We start from the raw sequence: 12,111 nt of genomic DNA on the forward strand, positions 1-12,111 counted from the left end.
ATGAACATTTTTATGAATTACATGAACCCAAAAACAATAACTTACTTAAGTGCTTTCTGCTTGCTACTTTGCTTTTTGTTTTTTATTCCTTCTTTCCTGTTTTTACTGGCTATCAAGACAGTCAGTCCTAACACTTGGCACATCAGGGATGGAATTTTTGATGGTTAATATAATGAGGAACAATGGCTACAGAATTGTATCAGATATAATGTATCACATGATTGTTGCTTTAAGAATTGGCAAATAATAAATCTACACTTTAAAAGTGGCACTTCATTTGTCAGTAGGAGGTCATTTATATTGGCTTCAATTGTTTGAACAGTTTCAAAACATTATTGCCAAGGAAAACTGTTGATAAATACATGCCATGAAGACAAAACCACAGATCTGACATAGTTTGGAAGTGATAAAAGCAAACCTATGTGATAATGAATCATGTAAAGCACGGATAATATATTTATTCAATTCAATACTTTTTCACAATAAAACCACAATAATGTGTTATTCTTTTAAGCCGAATTAACTGAAATTATTTTTTTTAAGCATGTCAGTAATGTAAAAATGTATGTATAAAAAATCAAATCTCTCAAATCCCTCTGGGCTGCCGTTCCTGTTCTCTGAAGAAAGAGTCAGAAAAATATCTTATTTTAAAAATTATTTAAAAATAGAAAGATGTAAAACACTTCCATAGTGTATTTTGGTGAACTTTACATCATCTGTTGTAAACCTTATATTTTTTTAGCGACACCCATGGGGCCTTCACAGAGGCACATGTTACCTGTGCAATGTGCATAAATACACTCCATTTTTCCAAAGTGGTGAATCTTTACTTTTGAAGGCCTATCTGCTTTCCAACCATCCATCCATCCATCCATCCATCCATCCATCCATCCATCCATCCATCCATCCAGTGAGTGCTGGACTTAGTTTCAGCTGACTGGGCGAGTGACAGGTTACACCCTGGACAGTACATCATAGGGCTTACAAAGGACAACCATTCATGCTAGCAATCACATCTATGGCCAGCTTAGAATGATCAAATAAGTTAACGTGCACGCCTTTGCACCCTGCTACCTGCAGAAAGCCCTGAGACAGATTCAAACTCACAATCATCTTGCTTCAAGCCAAGCACTGCACTACCATGCATCTCTCCTTTCCCAAGATGCTCTTTTTCCTTGAAGTCCTTAAAGCAAGTCTTACCACTCAGGAACCATGCTGAAACACCTCTGGGTGATTCTGTAGGCAGCTATTTCAAACATTATTTACATTAACTTTAGTTTCTTTGGTCACTTGGATTTAAATATTACATATATAGATTAGTCAAATCTGATAGTAAAAAAAAGAATTAAAAAGCTAAAAAGGTTTCCTGTATTTTCTGAAAAAACATTTTTCTTCTCAAGAGTTCTTCCACCCATATCTGTAGCTGCAAGCGATTAAACCTGATTTTCTTAAGCTTGATTCATTAATTCTGTTTATATTTGCACTTTACACCATGTTCCAGCTTGTTGAGCAACCATGATTTTCATTGAATTTTGAAATGTAGTCTAGTTTAGAGAGTGGAAATCCAAAATTCACTTCATCCGATAGTGCAAAAGCACTGTTGTCACTGGATGAGCACTGGGTTTGGTCCAGTGGTGCAGATATGGATGCAACAGCTCCCGTGGAGACAGATCTCAAATTGGTCAGAGAGGAGGATCGATACCACCAGAAAGAGATCGAGAGAATGATGGGCATCCCAGGCTACTCAGTGAAGTAAATTACATTAGAAAGTTAGACATTGATTCATGATGAAAACAGTAGAGAGGAGGGATAAAAACAGCCAAAGGGAGTCTTCTTTCCCCCCAAGATGAGTCAAATCTTACATTTATGAACCCTCAAATTTGGAAACATGAAATTATTGTTTTTTGCTTCTTTTTTTTGTAAACTATGTCAAGGAATTTTAAATGGTAAGGGTCCTTTGGTTGTGACAAGTTGTGACAATTATAATTTGACTCCAAAGTCAATAAAACACAGCACATGATTAGATATGTAACAACAACATTTGATAACTTTTTCTTTGATATTTTTGGAAGGTAGAAAAATGTATCCAGATTATTTACTTCAGTATTAATTTAGGAATATCAAAACACCTTACATGAGATATATAAATAGTCCTGATCCAGTTTGCCTTTTGGCAGTCTTATATCAGATTTTTGCAGCATTATTTTTGATTCGTTTCTGTGTAAGCAGCATCTCCCTGCTGCTGTTTGTTGAGGTTTTGGTTATAATTTTAATATCTGGAAAAAAATATATATTTCTTGAGCTCTTCTTATGATTTCTTTACAAAATCTTGTCATCTAAGGTTAAGGTAAAAAAAAAAAAAAGTAAAAAATAATAGTATGTCAGATTTGTAGTTATGTACTGTACTTCAATAAGTTAATAATTTAATATCTTCAAGTCTGTCAAACCACCTTAAAGGCCACATTTTTCAACTCCAGAGTAAGTCTATCTGTGCTCCAGTTCCTTGACCCAAAGCTCCTCCTCTGGCCAGAGCTCACTGATATTGCATTTCTTTTTTAGAACAGTCTGCTGATGATCTTGATCTGCCTCCCTGTAGTCCACCATGAATACTATTCGCTGCCCACTTATTGTGTAATGTGACAGTGTAGATGTAGGTGACCAGTGGGTGGGCCCCGTGAGATCCAGCCCAGAGGTCAGCCGGTCACTGTCCCTACGAGGCAGCCCTGCCGCGGGTCACCTGCTGCCCGCTTTCCCCTCGTTATTTATCTCTCCCTGGCAGTTCATTCCTCTTCCTGTCAAAGCCCCTCCTCTTCCATCTCCCCATTTTCTTCTCTCCTCTGCTGAGTTTGGCACCGGTCCTCCAATCCTTTCGCCAATACCGGCTACCCAGGCCAAGGTCCACTGAATCACCAACCCCTGTCTGGGTCATATGACATCCAGGTTCAGGGACCTTTCTTGTGATGATGGCCAGGCCACGGTCCTATATGTGAAAGTCCACTGTGCGAGTTGCTCTGTTTGGATGGCAGGGCTCCTCTCAGCGGCCCACGAGAGGGGTAATTACTTCCCCACACTGGGCTTGGAACTGGACTTTTTGCCCCCTTGAGTCTCCGAGGACTGGCTGGGACGCGGCACCCCCTTTCATTAGGAGAACAGCTTATAGAGGGAAAGTCTCTGAAACAGACAAAGTGAAGGCCCTCCTTCGGCTGGTGATAAATTGGTTTGCCTCACAGACGAGGTGTGTAGGGGGGGGAGTTGGCGAATGACACTCAGAGGACATGAAAAGGATGAGGAAGTCACAAATACAGTGCAGGAGAGGAGGGATTGTGCAGATAAAAATATCTTAGGTTGAAGGTACAGAAGGAAAGACATGCAAGAGCTGCTTTTTTAGCAAAGCAGGTCTGCTCTGGGCAGCGCTCATCAAGCTGGGAAGCACACATCAAGGTCAGAACCCAAGTGGTGGGCATTAATATCAGTGCGGCGCATTAAAAAAAAACTTCAAAAGGAAAATAACTGTTGTCATCTTCTCTTGGTCACTTTTCTCAACTCCGGTTAGAGCGTTTTATACCTTCCCCTACCTCCCAGTGATCGTAGGCAGTATGAAGTGACATGGTGAGCAGAAAGAGGAGAGGAGTGAACGTGTAATTAGCAAGTGGTTTTATAAGAGTGCTCTTTGATTTATAATTCAGCATAGCAAGAACCCCTGCTACCCAGGGCTAGTGCTCCTCTGAATTAGCCCTGTGACTGGGAGACGCAGCAGCGAGGAGTGAGGAAGAACCTCACTAATTTGTGTTCTGTTGAGGTGGGTTTGAAAAAAGAAGAAGACGTGAGGTCCATACCTGGACATCACATCATAAGACACACCATAGAGGGGTTTAAGGATGAACTGCTATGTAGGCCTCTCACTCCCTGAGAGAGTGAGACTTGCAGAAAAGTTTAACATCCCGAGCGCTGCTAAATTGTGATGTGAATCTTACCCCGCTGATCTGTCAGTGGCAGCGTATTAATAAAGGCGATGCTACAGTTTTCAGGTAAAACTTGTGTATGAAGTTATTTTCTATGGGAATTGAGCAACATTATTCCCACTCTAACTGCGTCTTTGATAAGGGAGGCTTTTTTTGTCAGCAGTGGCCTCGTTTTTTCCTCAGCTCTGCTCGCTACATACTGGATTCTCTTTAGTTCCCCATGGGTCCAATGATCCCCAGATCATCTATATTCTGATGCCCTTATAAAGCTAATGTGCTGATTTTACGTTTTCAACCTGCCATGATCCCCCCAATCCCCTCTGTTCCCTCCGGTTCCTCTTTCACACTCAAGCGAGGATCCGCTGCCGCTTTGATCACAGTCCCCCGTTAAAGGTTTAAAACGTCTCAATTCCTGACGATTGTTGGGGCCTCTGTGGTTTACTTTAAGCATTTCCCTATGCCCCCTGCCCAAATTCACTACTCCTAAATGAGGTACCCTTTCTCCCAAGCTTCCCATCCCTGCGCTGCTTTCAAGTTCCCCCGATTGGGTGCCGCAGCTGTAAGCCCTAGATTTTGTCTCCTCCATCTTTGTCAAGCCCATTTGCCAAATACAAAAAAGACCCAATAAGCTAGGTCTTCATTGCTGCTCTCCAAAGTAATCCCCAGATCTCCCACTCTCTCGAAAATCAATGCAAAGGTTGAGATGAGGTGAATCTCCCTTCTTTAACTCATCGTGCTGGGAAGACTCTTATGATCACTTTTTTTTGTAATCGTCGTGCCTCCATGATGAAACTAATTGTCCTATTTCGTGCACTCCTCAGATTTGCAGCCTTGCGAATGTCCTTTATCGCCACGCTTAAAAAAACAGAGCAGCCGAAGACGCTGGCAATAGTCGTAAATTAAGTCGGAGTCTAACTAAGTTTATTCGTTTGCGAGGAAAGGACTCCGAAGCAAACTTTGAGCAGCAAAGTGCTAACGACTGATGTGACAGAAAAGAATCGTTTAACTTAGCAAAGGAAAAACATTTAAGCGTGAGCCTCCCTGTTGAATGGCTGTCCTGTATTCACTCATGCTGTAGCTGAAAACACAAACTTTTCTTATATGGGATATATGTGAGAAGCAGCAGGGTTGGATGTATCTCTGTAAATTAAATCAGGACAATTAAAAGTGGCTGAAAATTTTAACGTTGAATTTTTGTGGGATTGGATTAAAGTAACAACAAAAATGTTATTTTAACTGAGACATTTGAATAACTAACATTCAGATAATGTTTAACCCTGGCACTTACATATTATTACCTATATAAGTCACCGTGTTCTGAGCGTGCAGCCCTGCTTCTGAATCTCAGTGCAGTTTTCACTCTTCTTTTACCTCCAACCTTGCCCATCCGTCATTTGGTGTTGACTGGCACCATCAATAGGTTCATCAAAGGCACTCTAAAAATTAGCTGCCTGCTGCACGAGATGATGAGGACTGCAAAAGTGAACCAAACAAGTAAAGGCAAATGGCTAATTTATGGTTAAGGGCACTGATAATCTGTCAAGCTGAGGGAAAATTCACAGTCATTCCCTTTGGATTGCTTAGTATAAATAATAATTATAGCATTCTATTCGATTTATTATTAACACGAATGATCTGTTCAGTGTCACCTGCAAATATTTTTACTGTTACTAATTAAGCTGTTTACTACCAAATACATTTTGTCTTAAATAAAGTTCAAATCCAGCAGTTTACATTAATTTTATTGATAATACGGAGAGTATGCCAGAAACTTAATGCAACAAGTGTTAGTACATCTTTCCATACTGACATTAATATCTTTCTGTTTTTCATTGCTTTGTGTGTCATCCTTTATTTTCCAATGAGGATTGTGCTGTTACACAAATTGTTGAGAGATGCTCTGCCGTTCTTTGGAGTCTGTTTTATAGCTGCTCTTTGCTGGAGGGGTTGTGTTGCTCCATCCTTATCTTTCAAATACTCCAAATGTGTTTTATTGGACTCAGGTCTTGTCCAGGTCATATTTATTTTTCTTTTATCATCTTTAGAAAGTCTCTTGTAATTTTGCCAGTATGATTTGGATAGCTACCAGGCTTGAATATTCCGCTTTTGCTGAGCTTCACCATTTGGGGAGATGTCTTTTCAGTCCCTATTTTTATTTATCCACGTAATTTATATTGCCAACTATAAATGCTATCTCCCGCCTCCGTGTTTAACGGCTGGAGTTATGCATTTATTGTATTAGACAGGTTCATGCAAAGCTTCTGGACCCATATGACCACAGAAAGACCGTGCTTCTTTTCACGCTCTTCAGGAAAGGCTACTCTTGTAATATTGTGCTGAGAAAAAAACAATGTTTTATTTTCTATAGGAGGCTATCATTAGATGTTTTCCTCTGATAACCCCTGAATTTAATGCCACAGTTGTGCAGTGACGTTAACATGTTCTCCCTGTGAATCTGTATATTGCACCTTCCTCTCACAGTCCACAGACATGCATGTTCGGCTGTTTGACTATTTGGTATTTTATAAAGTGCTCAAAGTGTTTTGAAAAAAGGCTTTAGGAATGCATGGCTAAATGTTAAACGTGGCTTATAGTTTAACATGCTTTGGCTGGTCAGTAGGAATAGAAAGGCATTATATAAGTGTCGGTCCATTTGCATTTACACTGTAGGTCATTCTCATTTTATACTGCCTGGCTGGAGGGTCCATATGCACAACACATGGAGACAGAATGAAAGCCCAAAAATGGATCTTTAATCTGAGCAGGAGTCATGTGCAGAAAAGCTGGCAGTGAATGATGCAAGTGTGGGGCAGGCGCTCCAGAAGGTCGTACACGAAAATTAAAAATGAGGAATAAAACAAACCTCAAATTGGCAACACTACGAAACAAGGTACACAAGAAAATGTGTAGAAAGCTGGACTAGTGCAAAAAGGGTAGGGAACTGAGAGTGAAGCAGGTTTGGACAACTTATTTCCCTTAATAAATAAAATAATCTGCATTATCTCTTTACTCTGGTTATCTTTGTTTATCTTTAAAATTTGTTTGATGACCTGAAGCATGTAAGTGTGACAAATATGCAAAAGGAGACTGAACGAGTGAATGAACACAGCTGTGGCACAAGAAGGGCGACAAACAGAACGAAGGCTAGAAGAAGACCGGAGTAAAGTTCAAGATAATCAGGAGAAATAGGAAGTGACTGAACTCAGCAAAATTATAATCATCACTGCTGAAGCCACGTTTATAGGAAAGACAGACAATCAGACTTTTTTTCTGTTCTTCTAGCAGTCTTATTTTCGACGTGGAGCCATGTTGCATTACAGTACACAACTGGTCATTTTAGCCATGTTCCTGTAAAATCGGCTTACTGGAAATCACGGGTGCGATTAACCACAATTTTTTTTTAATTTTGTGTGTCGGTGACCACAGGCAAATTCACTTTTGCTTAAAGTTTCTACTTTGTGACTGTATTTTCCAAAAACGTACCTTCAAATTATTTCTTGTCAAAACCATGCCATTATTGAGAGGTGATGCAATTTTCAATCAGTTAGGCGATCTTGCACATCAGTGTGCCCGCTTCTGTTACAAAGCAACACTAACATGTAATACTCTGTTTGGATAGCACCTCAGCTCAGACACAAGCAGTCGTGGTTACACCAATCCAAACTGCTGCCTCTGCATCCGTGCGGTTCGGTTGAAAAAGAGGGGCTAGTGCTGGGACAGCAGAAATTCTGCCAGCTAGTCTTGGCTAATGTCAGCCTGATGGAGGCTCCAAACCAGTGGGGTGGGATGTACCACTACAACCCTCTGCCCTATGGTCTACCACTATAATTAATATGTTGTTGTATCAAAGTTGAAGCATTTGCCTCCAAAATGTCCTGCGCCCAGCCCCCTTATTAAAGACCTGACCTCCAAGCAGCTGAAGGTTGCTCTGCAAACTTGGCACACCCCCGAGCGAAAACATCTGCTTTCCTCACAGGCAGGACCGCCACGGACCCCACGTCTCAGCTGGTTCCCACAGCCCAGCGAGAGAGCCCTTCCCCTGTCCTCGCGCACTGACCCCCACATTTATAACCACACCCCCACCGCCACTGAGACCTCCTTAAGCCTTGGGCGCAGGCCTGGACCTCTCCATCACCTCACCCCTCCCCTGTCCACATGTAGCACTGTGCCAGTGTGGTCACTTTACTGCTGAGAGGACTGCTCCTGTCTTGTTATCCCCACATCAGAGCCTGTCGAGAGGAAGGGAGGGATGGAGGGATGAGAAGGAGGGCAGTCGTGGAGGGAGGGGGGAAGAAGGCATCTGCGCTGCTCCCACAAAGCGACGACTGTTGGAACGCTGACAGAAGCATCTGTCATCCCCTGCCTTCACACATCCACCTGCTGTCCTAGTCCCTCACTCTTTCCATCTTCCTCCTTTGTTTCCTCCCACTTCCTCTCCACCTTCCTGCCTTTTTGAATGTTTTGGTGATTGTGTGGAGCTTTAGAAGTCCCAAACTCTGAACACCCACCCATTCTCACCTTTAATGAATTAGAGCTCCAAGTGCGGGTCCAGACTGCATTAAATATGGCACCTGTGCTGGGAACTTTTCTTTCGTCTGGTGACTGCTTTCCACTGTACTTCTTCATCTCTAATCATCATAGGCTTTCTTTGCCAAGTCAGTGCCAAATTAAGCCATATTTATTAACAAATATTGCCACGGTGTTAATGAATGTACTGACCTGTCTTGTGACTACTTTATCATTCTCCAGTGGCACCCCGGCCGTTCCCCTAACATGCTGAAGGGTTGCCAGCAGTAAGGGGAAAGATGCCAATCCATGTGTATGACACACACACATACACACACACGCACACACACATAAAAAGAAAACACAAGCTCAAGGACACCATCACTCATTCAAGTCAGGAGAAGGTGCCCTTCAGATGATGCCACAGAGGAGTGTGCAAAAACCCAAATCAATGATTTCATCAAAGTTTGACGGGGAAAAACCTTTGTAAATTTTCAACATTACTCGTACTTACACTGAGAGATAGAAGATGGTCTTGCTTGGCATTAAATTTTGCTCATTTTACTCCACACTATAGATTTTGGGGGCATTTGTTTTTCTTACAAAGGCTTTAAGAAGGGGGGGAAATGCATCTTGTACAGATTTGGCAATCTGGAGCTACAAACCTGACAGACGTGGACTCTAATTTTTGTCTTAGCAGCTTATCTGTATATTAGGGATAGATTTAGTCGAACAACCAATGTGCACTCGCCTTCAGATACAAGCACAAAAAGCTTGATTGCACATGAAATATCCACGTGCTTAAACAACTTGCACAGAACAGAAGTTTTATTGTGTAGATTTACACTTTTCTAATTAATGTAATTTTAAATCTAAATGCAAACTATTCCAATGTTTTATGATACTCTACTGGAACACTTTGTTTGCTTAAAGCTATTTTTTTAAACCCCCCAAAAGAGGATTTTGTGGCTCTGCTCCCACGTTTGTCCTCTGATTTCAGCTACACAGCCACTGAACAATTATTCAGATCTTTTAATTGAGTAAAAGTGGAAACACCACAGTATGAAATCACTTCATTAGAAGCAAAAGTCCTCCTCGGAAAATGGAATTCAAGTAAAAGCTGATTTTATTTTTCTGCAAAATGTGCTCAGAAAAATAAGAGATATAGTGCAGTTACAGAACATGCACACACCTATGAGAGACAGCACTAAGACGATAAAAACCGGACTGGTTAAGCAGTGGTGTGGCTGATGGGGTGAAGAGAACAGGTGTGTTGGCAAGTGTGACTGAAAGTAGTGGAAAAGTCTGAGGCCATCTAGTGGCTGGCTAAAAAAAACAGGTCTAGCAAGTGTTGGAGGAGTGCATGAACCTGGGGGGAAAACAAAGCAGCCGGAGGCAGGGACAGGGGCAGGAATCCTGTCTGAGCTACGTCAGCTGTTTCATACGCTGCTGGCTCCATGTTTTTAAAATGACATTTTATGTATAAAATATGAATCCATGAAATTCAAAATATTTTTTTTAAATACAAAACCTTATTGCCGGCATACATTTTTATGGCATGTGTGATTTTATTATTTTTGCCTTCCATGGATTTTGCATTATTTTTTTCCCAACACAGTTGGAAACACAGTAAATGAACAAAGTCTTCTTTTTTCTATGGTTGCGATTGCACTGCTTAATATAAGGTAAGGCTTCATGGACTTTGTTTTTCCTTGCAGGGAACCTTTCTGAACACCTGCTTCCTTTATTTGGAAAACTAACATAAAGTGCCCTAAAAATGTACTCATGCATTTTACTTGAGTCAGTATTTTAAGTTTCTTTAAGTTTTCTGAGTTTTATGATGCTAATAAAACAGTACACTCTTATTTATAATTTTTATTCAGCTTATAAGATATCAGATTAACATCAGAGCTCACCTGAGAGTCAGACTTTCACCTTTTTGGTGTCTGTGTGTGATAGTTAAGCAGCTCCATTTGTCTGTGGCAGCTCTGTGGCTCTAAATGCTGCACAGCTTCCATGAAGTCCATCTGTCTCCTTTCTAGGCTGTCTCATTGTCACGGCGGTCCAGAGGACGGCACTAATGTAGGGAGGTGATTTTGAATGGCAGTGGTCATATATAAAGTAGCTTCCCTCAGCATGAGTGAGGACGCCGCAAAGAAGAGAGGCAGGTTAACAAATGAGTGAGGAAGGATTGCAGGACTTTGTGGCCCTCAGAGACAAAGTGGGTTGGGATGTTCTGCCAACTCCTCGTCTGGCAGGGTGAAGGATACACATTCACGTCCATGCACATGCACACACACTGTCATCTCTCTATACCTTCATCCCCGGGCCTCTGCCATAGCCGTGTGTCTAAGCAGGAACCCCACTAAGCTGGCTGGGGTCCAACTCTAAGGTCTCTCACCTCACAGGCTGGGCAGGGGGCCTAGTAGCTCCTGTGAGTTATTCCTGGGCATGGACCTGGGTTCCACCTCGTTCTCTTCTCCTTTTGTCTCATCCACCCTCTTCTGGCCCACACTGGCCTCCTCTTCTCACTTATCCCCCTCTCTGGGACTAAGTGGCTGGTGCATCTGTCCTTCAACTATCAGTATCTTCTATTGTCTTGATAATACACACAAGCACACACACACACTTTATGTACACTTGTGTATCTGTATGGCCACAAGTGCTGAGGTCACCTTCATTTACCTACAACATTTGAGGTCTTATAGTAGGATAAAGTGCTCCAGAGCCTTTTGGATGACTTATGGAAAGATATTTTTATTAGTTTGATAACTTTTCCTACAGTACATTTCAGCCTGTATATAAAAAATGGAGGAACAAAGAAGAGAATATTTAAATTTGTGAGAAAAGCTGATGGAATAATACATTTATATAGTCATATGAGTGTGTTTTATATATGTCTCTGTCTGTGAATATTGCCTGTAGCCAACTTTAGAAATAGGTAAATATGCTGCTCTCCAGTGTTTTATCACTCTTAATTAAACTGCCCTTGTATAATAGTGAGGTCCAAAAATTAATTTCAGAAGCTTTTGGTCAGACAGAGCACATCTCAAGACTTCCATTAAGATCCACGAAATTAATAAGTAGATTTAAGCAGCTAACTGATCAATTAAGAGAACAATCTGGGCATCAACTGATAAGAAAATAGCAGTTATAACTCTAAGATTAGTTAGTAAAACAGATGAGCTTAAAACTCTAAAAAAGAGATTCCAGTGTCCATTGGTAGTTTGAAATATGCACTGTAGTATTGAATTCCTCATAGTACCAGGAACTGAAAATTTTTTCATGGGAATGTAATAAAATGAAGACCACACATAAGTATTTTACTGTAATACTTATATACTCAGGACTGCTTTCAGTCAATGTGTTATACCTAGATTTGTCCACTAGAGGTCACTAAATGCAAACCAAATTGAGTCGGGAGGTCAGCCATCATATTCCAAGTGACTACCACATCATACACAGGCGTTTGCACCTCGTGATGCTGGTTTGCAATAAAATGAGAAAATTAAAGGCCTTTTTTGTCTCTCAGGTAATATTGTATTAAAAATAAGATTAAAATATACCATCCCTGTATGAGAGATAGATGGCATCCGCAGCATCAGGACCAGCTGCCGACTCTGACTCTCACATCCCAGGAACA

The 12,111-nt window shown here is 41.1% G+C and overlaps 1 long non-coding RNA gene across 1 annotated transcript in view; it reads right to left on the reverse strand.

The window, feature by feature from the left end:
• Positions 1 to 12,087, reverse strand: part of LOC112847034 (uncharacterized) — a 32,495-nt gene extending 20,408 nt beyond the window's left edge. The window contains exons 1-2 of the long non-coding RNA XR_003220317.1: positions 12,035 to 12,087; positions 10,870 to 11,066 (exon numbers count right to left, since the gene is read on the reverse strand). This is a non-coding gene — a long non-coding RNA (uncharacterized LOC112847034). The remainder of the gene's footprint in view (positions 1 to 10,869; positions 11,067 to 12,034) is intronic.
• Between the last annotated feature and the right edge of the window lie 24 nt (positions 12,088 to 12,111).

Source organism: Oreochromis niloticus, linkage group LG6 (assembly GCF_001858045.2).
Source record: "Oreochromis niloticus isolate F11D_XX linkage group LG6, O_niloticus_UMD_NMBU, whole genome shotgun sequence".
Lineage (NCBI taxonomy): Eukaryota > Metazoa > Chordata > Actinopteri > Cichliformes > Cichlidae > Oreochromis > Oreochromis niloticus.